The sequence below is a fragment of the Sarcophilus harrisii genome, chromosome 2 (assembly GCF_902635505.1).
Source record: "Sarcophilus harrisii chromosome 2, mSarHar1.11, whole genome shotgun sequence".
Classification (NCBI taxonomy): domain Eukaryota; kingdom Metazoa; phylum Chordata; class Mammalia; order Dasyuromorphia; family Dasyuridae; genus Sarcophilus; species Sarcophilus harrisii.
The window spans coordinates 596516333-596523962 of NC_045427.1; positions in this window are offsets into that span (position 1 = coordinate 596516333).

Below are 7630 nucleotides of genomic sequence, written 5' to 3' on the forward strand. Positions count from 1 at the left end.
TAATCAAAATAATCTATTTTATATCCTATAATGTTCTTTCTCTCATATGGTCCTAAATTTTCCCCTTATTCACAGATCTACCAGGTAACCTATTCCATGTTCCCCTAATATTCCCTAATGGGGATACATTTTAGGCCCAAAATATATACCCATTTTGACCTTATTTTGTCATATGGTGTGAGATCTTGGTCCTTAGCTAATTTCTGCCAAACTGCTTTCCAGTTTTCCCAGTTTTTGTCAAATAGTGAATTAGTATCCCCAAATCTGGAATATTTGCATTTAAAATGTGTATTGTGTATCCAGTCTATTCCATTGATGCTCCAATCTAGCTGTTAGGCAGTAACAATTGTTTTGATTATTATCACAGTTTGAGATCTAGTATGACTAGGTCACCTTCCTTCATAGTTTTAAAAAATTGATTCCCCTGATATTCTTGATTTTTCTTCTTCCAGATGAGTTTTGCTGTTTTTTCCTAGCTTTATAAAATTTTTTTTGGTAATTTGATTGGCCTAGAACTGAGAAAATAAATTAATTTAGGTAGAATTGTCATTTTTTTATTATATTATCTTGGTCAAGCCATGAGCAATTAAAATTTTTCCATTTGTTCAGATCTGATTTTGTGAAAAGTATTTAATTTGTGTTAAAAATAATCTTTAATTGTATTGATATAGTTTTTGGATTTGTCTTGGCAGATAGACTCCCAAGTAATTTATATTGTTTACTGTTATTTTAAATTAAATTTCTATTATTGCTGGATTTTGTTGATGTTATATGCAAATGCTAATGATTTGTGTGGTTTTATCTTAAATGATTTTGCAAAAGTTGTTAATTATTTCAACTAGTGTTTTAGTTGATTCTCTAAAATTTATTTTATAATTTGCCTAGTGATAGTTTTGTTTCCTCATTGTCTAGTTTAATTCAATTTTTTTTCTTTTCTTAATGCTACAGTCAATATTTTTAGTATAATAATGAATAATAGTAGTGAGAATGGGCATCTTTGTTTCACCTCTGATCTTATTGGAAAGACTTCTACCTTCTTCCTATTACAGATAATGTTTGTTGATGGTTTTACTTAGTATTACTTATCATTTTAAGGAAAGCTCCCTTTATTCCTATGTTTTCTAGTGTTTTTAATAAGAATAAGTGTAGTATTTTGTCAAATGATTTTTCTGATTTTTTGTTGTTGTTGATGATGATGATGATGAGATGGTTAGTCATACTAATAGTTTTTCTATTGAAACTAGGCTTGGTATAAAACCCACTTAGTCATAATGTCTGATCAATGTACTATTGTTATAATCTTCTTGCAAATATTTTATTTAGAATTTTTGCAGCAATGTTCATTAAGGATATTGGTCTATAGTTTTCTTTCCCCATTTTAAAAATTCTTTTTGGTTTCATATTTGTATGTAAAAGAAATTTTGTAGGACTTTTTCACCTATTTTTCCAAAGAGTTTATATAGTATTGGAATTAACTGTTCTTTAAAATGTTTGGTAGAATCAACTTGTAAATCCATCTGGTCCTGGAGATTTTTTTTTCTTAGGTAGTTCAAATTTTTCTCTTAGAAAAGGTTATGGTATGTTATTTCACAATAATGTATAAATAAATGATAAATATTCATGTTTAATAGATAAGATATTTACATTTGGAAAACACCTTAGAAACCAATTAATCCAACTCACTTATTTTGTCAATGAGAAAACTGAGACCAGAAAGTTTAAGAATTTTCTCCAGAAGTATTTGTATTCTAATAGGAGATAAAGGCTTTCCTACCAGCAGTACTCCATCCTAAAAAAAAAAAAAAAAAAAAAAAACCAACAAAATAAAAACCAATGAGATGGAAAATGTATTTGCAAACTGGTGTATTTTATTGTCATCATTTTGTGAAATCTGACTCCTTTATGATGTTTTCTTTATTTCCATTTTTGCATTCTTTCTTTGTATTACATTCTTGCTCACTTGTACTTGAATTCTCTTTAAATAAGAGATCATCCACTGCTTGTCCCAAGTGGTTCATGCTACTTGCAAAGGGGCATCTTAGGTTCAGTAGAAACTAACAGGAGAGAGAACAACAACAACAAAAAAGATGGTTTATGGGGTTGAAAGGTTCAAAATGCATTTCTTTCTTTTCTTTTCTTTAGTGTTGGGGAAGCTGTTCCTACAACAGATGGGAGCTGAAGTTGATTTACCCAGTGGCTGTAAGGCAATAACCACCCTCCAACAATCTCTGGGTCTTCATCTAGCATTTCCTCCCCTTATAGATTTAAGGGTTGTTTCTGATGATATAAACCAGCCCCATACACTATTCTGCAAGTTCCCTGAGGCTATTTTCCTGTCTAAGCTTATCTAAGGTTTCTATGCTCAGACTTGGTGGGAATTTAATAAGTGTATGTGTAGAATAAAATTAAATCACATGGAAGGGAATGGAATAGTGTAGAGTGGAATCTAATTTTTACAACAAAAAAAATCAGGAAGACTTTTCTCTTGCAGTCAAATCAATCTCTCTAAAACATTTTATTCCTTCAAAAGCATTGAAGTATTTTCCTTTCTGCAAATTGCCTAGAGTTTCCCTGGAGAGATTCTATGTTATGTGTATAATGATTGTTCAAAACTGCAACCAACTCTCTTTCCATCCAAAAGGCACATAAACTCTGAACCACCAGGCTGGCTACAACCCAGAGATGGTTTATAAGTATTTGCCATAGTTTTGTCTCATAGTCTTAGGAGCTGAGTCCATTGAGTGTTGCTAACTGAACACAACTGATTCTCTGTTAATCGGTTTATACTATTCTGCAACTCTAAGAAGACAAATCCAGGTAGGATTGTATTATTGTGCATTGCACTAACCCCTTCCCCAACCCCAAAATATCTGACCATTCCTCTATGAATTCATTCATTTATGTATATGTATTTATCTTTGGAAATGTTATACTCTCCTAAAAGTATGTAGGCTCCCTTAGGAACTGTGCTGCGTACTGAAGGAGATACAAAATAATTAATAATTTAGCAAGTATCAAAAAGAGAAATTGGGCATTTAGATGGCACAGTGGATAGAGTGCTACGACTGGAGTCAGGAAGACTCATCTTGTCTCAGACAATCTGGTCACATACAATTACTAGCAAATCATTTAATTCTGTTTGCTTCAATATCTTCATCTGTAAAATGAGCCAGAGAAGGGAATGGCAAACCACTCCATTATTTCTGCCAAGAGAATCCCAAATGGGGTCACAAAGAGTTGGATATGATTGAACAACAACAAACAGAAAAAAAAAAACTATCACATTCCTAAACATCCTCTAAAATGGGAATCCCATCACTCTAACCAGTATATTGGATCATGTTAGAGATAATGATTCTCAATAGCTCCCATCAATAGCTAGGTATATATACTCCTTCTATGGCAGTAATCTCAGTCAACTTTTTTAATAGTCAGGAGATAATTTTTCCAGAATCTGATCACCTATCAACCCTTGAAGTCCGAGACCAAATTATTAAGTTAATAACCTGGATCTTGGGTAAAGCGTAAATCCACAAGTGCTTAATTCTTTGTGAGCTTTGCCAGCCTCCTCTTCATTTTGCAGCAAGAGAGTTCCATTTTGTGGGATGATTTTGAAATATCCATTATATTCTAAAGTCACTTATTGAAAACAGGAATATGAATGATTAGTGCTAAGTCTCTTCTCTGGGAAGAAAAAATGCAAAGATTGTATTTTGTGTGTGTGTATGACTTGAGTGACTGTGTGCATATGAGAGTATGTGTGTGTATGATGGTGTTTGTGTTATGTGTGTGAATATGAATGTCTCTCTGTGTGTGTGTGTGTGTGTGGTTGTGTGTGTACTGGACAGCATAACATTCCTCAAAGAAACTGTAGGGAGCAGGAATCCAAGATACAAGTCTAGTCTTATGCTCATTTGTTAATAAAATAGAAACAAAAGGGAAGAAATAGGACTCACTCCCCCACCACTTAAATATTTTTTTATTATAGCTTTTTATTTACAAGATATATGCATGAGTAATTTTTCAGCATTGACAATTGCAAAAGTGTTTGTTCCAATTTTTCCACCATTTAAATCTGAGAGAGATGTTGAAGATAATTTAGTACAGCTCCTTAATTTTTACAGATGTGAAAACTGAGTTCCAAAAAATGGAGCTCACAAAGTTTCATTTCACAAAGGTCATAAGTAGCAGAGCTCAGATTTGGGTTTACATCTTCTGACTCAAAAACTAGCACATCTTCCATTATACATCATAGAATTTAGAGCTGGAAGAGGGGTGGGGGGTTCATTTGGTACAACTCACTTATTTTATGGTGAGGGAAATTGATCCAGAAATGGGGAAAAAAACGATCCCAAAGTCACACAATTAAAAAATTGCTGAAGCAAGACTAGAATCCAGGTTTTTTGATTTCAAATCAAACGACTACAAATACATTATGTCTTTATAGCACAGCTAAATACCAAACAACCTAATAATGAAAAAGGTCCTTAAAAGTCATATATAAAAATTTCCTACCCAGTAGAGAAATCCCAACTGGTAAATGGCTACCCAGTCTTGTAATTCTACTCTGTTAATGTGATTTAGCACTCACCAAGGAGTAAAGAAGACTGCTCTAACATACTCTGCATCTTAGTCTGAACTCCCTTTCTCTTTTCTGACTCACCTGACCTCTGTCCAGAGCAATTCAAACATCCTATCCACCCACGTTTGCTATTCCATTTCTGGATTGGGCTACTGGAAAGTCACTTGCTGCTAGGGCAACTCAACTAAAACTAATTCTTCTAATGATTCTTGTGTCTAAAATTAATTTATTTAAAGCCAATTCTTCTAATGCACTTCTAATGCACTAATGCACTATATTATCCCAGGATTATGTACCAATAAATCAATTTGTAAATACTTACTGAGTCCCTGCTAATGCGATGCAGCAAGATACTATGTATCTAGTAGCAATTTAGTATCTGTGTGGGCCCCAGTGAGGTGCAAGCTGTCCCTGTGAAATTATTTTGTATTGACAGAGCTATCTTATATTTTTAAAATAGTATTTTATTTTTCCAAATACATTCAAAGATAGTTTTCAATATTAACCTTTGCAAAACCTTGTGTTCCAAATTTTTCTCCCTCTTCTCCCCGCTTCCTCCTCCCTAATACAGTAAGCAAACTGATATATTTTAAGCATGTATAATTTTTCTAAAGATATTTCCATTTTCCTCATGCTGCACAAGAAAACTCAGATTAAAAGGGGAAAAAACAAAAGAAAGGAAAAAAACAAAAGAAAAAAAAGGAAAAAAAAACAAGCAAACAAACAACAACAAAAGATGAAAATAATGTGCTTTAATCTACATTCAGTTTCCATAGTTCTCTCTTTGGATGTGGATGGCTCTTTTCTTTTTTTTTATTTTTTTATTTAATAGCCTTTTATTTACAGGTTATATGCATGGGTAACTTTACAGCATTAACAATTGCCAAACCTCTTGTTCCAATTTTTCACCTCTTACCCCCCACCCCCTCCCCCAGATGACAGGATGACCAGTAGATGTTAAGTACATTAAAATATAAATTAGATACACAATAAGTATACATGACCAAAACGTTATTTTGCTGTACAAAAAGAATCAGACTCTGAAATATTGTACAATTAGCTTGTGAAGGAAATCAAAAATGCAGGTGGGCATAAATATAGGGATTGGGAATTCAATGTAATGGTTTTTAGTCATCTCCCAGAGTTCTTTTTCTGGGCATAGCTGGTTCAGTTCATTACTGCTCCATTGGAAATGATTTGGTTGATCTCCTTGCTGAGGATGGCCAGGTCCATCAGAACTGGTCATCATATAGTATTGTTGTTAAAGTATATAATGATCTCCTGGTCCTGCTCATTTCACTCAGCATCAGTTCGTGTAAGTCTCTCCAGGCCTTTCTGAAATCATCCTGTTGGTCATTTCTTACAGAACAGTAATATTCCATAATATTCATATACCACAATTTATTCAACCATTCTCCAACTGATGGACATCCATTCAGTTTCCAGTTTCTAGCCACTACAAAAAGGGCTGGATGGCTCTTTTCTTTACAAGTATATTGGAATTGCCTTGAATCAAGAGCTATCTTATATTGATTCCCCACTGTTACTTTATACAATGTGAATGTTTACCTATAGATGTCAACTCCTGAGATTATCATGTATAAACAGGACAGGTAGTACCACCATTTGACATATACAATTAGCATAGTTCATGTACCTTGCTCTGCATCCTTTCCCAATAAAAGATCCCACCTTGTCCCTTGTTAATTGAAAATTTATTAGGAACTCTGTGAATGAAAGCATCATAATGAAGCTTTGTCCCTAGATCTGGAAATAGTTTGAGCTTCTTTATTCATTCCAGAAGACTCCACTTTCATGACTTGTACCTTGTCTCATCTTGTTGCACATCATGACTACTTTGGGTCAGGTACCATGCTAAGCACTGAAAAATTACATTGGAAAAAATTCACTGGAAAAAAGTTCTAGAGACAGAGGACTTTGAATTCAAATTCTTACTCTTAATTTATAATTGGTCAACTCAACAAGCATTCATAAAACAGCTACTATGTACCAAGTACTGGGTTAAGCTCTGGGGATACAAAGAAATGAAAAAAATCAATCAAACAAAAAAATACGTTCTGCTTCAAGGATTTTGCAGTCTAATGAAAGTGAAAACGTGAAAACAGCTATGTATATACAAGGTATTTTGGAGATAATTTTAGAGGAAAAGCATTAACATTAAGGTTTGGAAAAGCCTTCTTGAGAAAGTTGGAATTTTAACTGTGATCAGAAGCAATTCAGGGAAGCAGAAGGTGAATATCAGGGTAAAAATTCCAGGCATTGGGAGATAGCCAGTAAAAATTCATGGAACTAGAGGGGATAGACAGCCATGTTAGGACTGCAAAGAAGCCAGGGGATTGTAAATTGATCAATGTGTGATCTTGGGGATATCACCTAATAGAGTCTTATTCTGTCATCCTATATATCATCTATCCTTCTGGTCATTCATCCATTTAATAAACATTTATTAATTTACTACTACTCTGGGTGTTATCATTTTCAGCTAGATACAATTTTGATGAGGCTAGTGTACCTGCTTCTATTGATGTGACTATTCTAATTCTAATTAATGCAAGCTGAGGTCTCATTAACTTTGACAACTGTCACATTACACCATTAACACATTATTGAGCTTGTGATCTATTAGATTCCCTGTGTCTTTTTAGCTATATTTTCAACATCCTGTGCTTAAATAGTTAAATTAGCTTTTATTTCCTATTCCTTGTTGAAGGATTATTTTGAGATCTGATGTTCTTAATTTGGAGTACATGATCTTGTTCATTTTATTTTAAACATATTTTGATACCTGTATTTTATTATAATTGGTTTTCTTCATAATCATCTGTATTTTATTTTAGAAACTCAAAAACATTATTCTGAGGACTCCCTAGGTTTCACCAGGCAATGCCAAAGAAGGGCCATGACACACTAAGAACAGCTGGAGTAAATGATCTCTGAAGTTTTTTTCCAGAACTAAATCCTTTGAGGAAATCTTTTGTGGAAGCAGATCCTGACTACACTGCCATTCTCATTAACTAGATCTTGTGA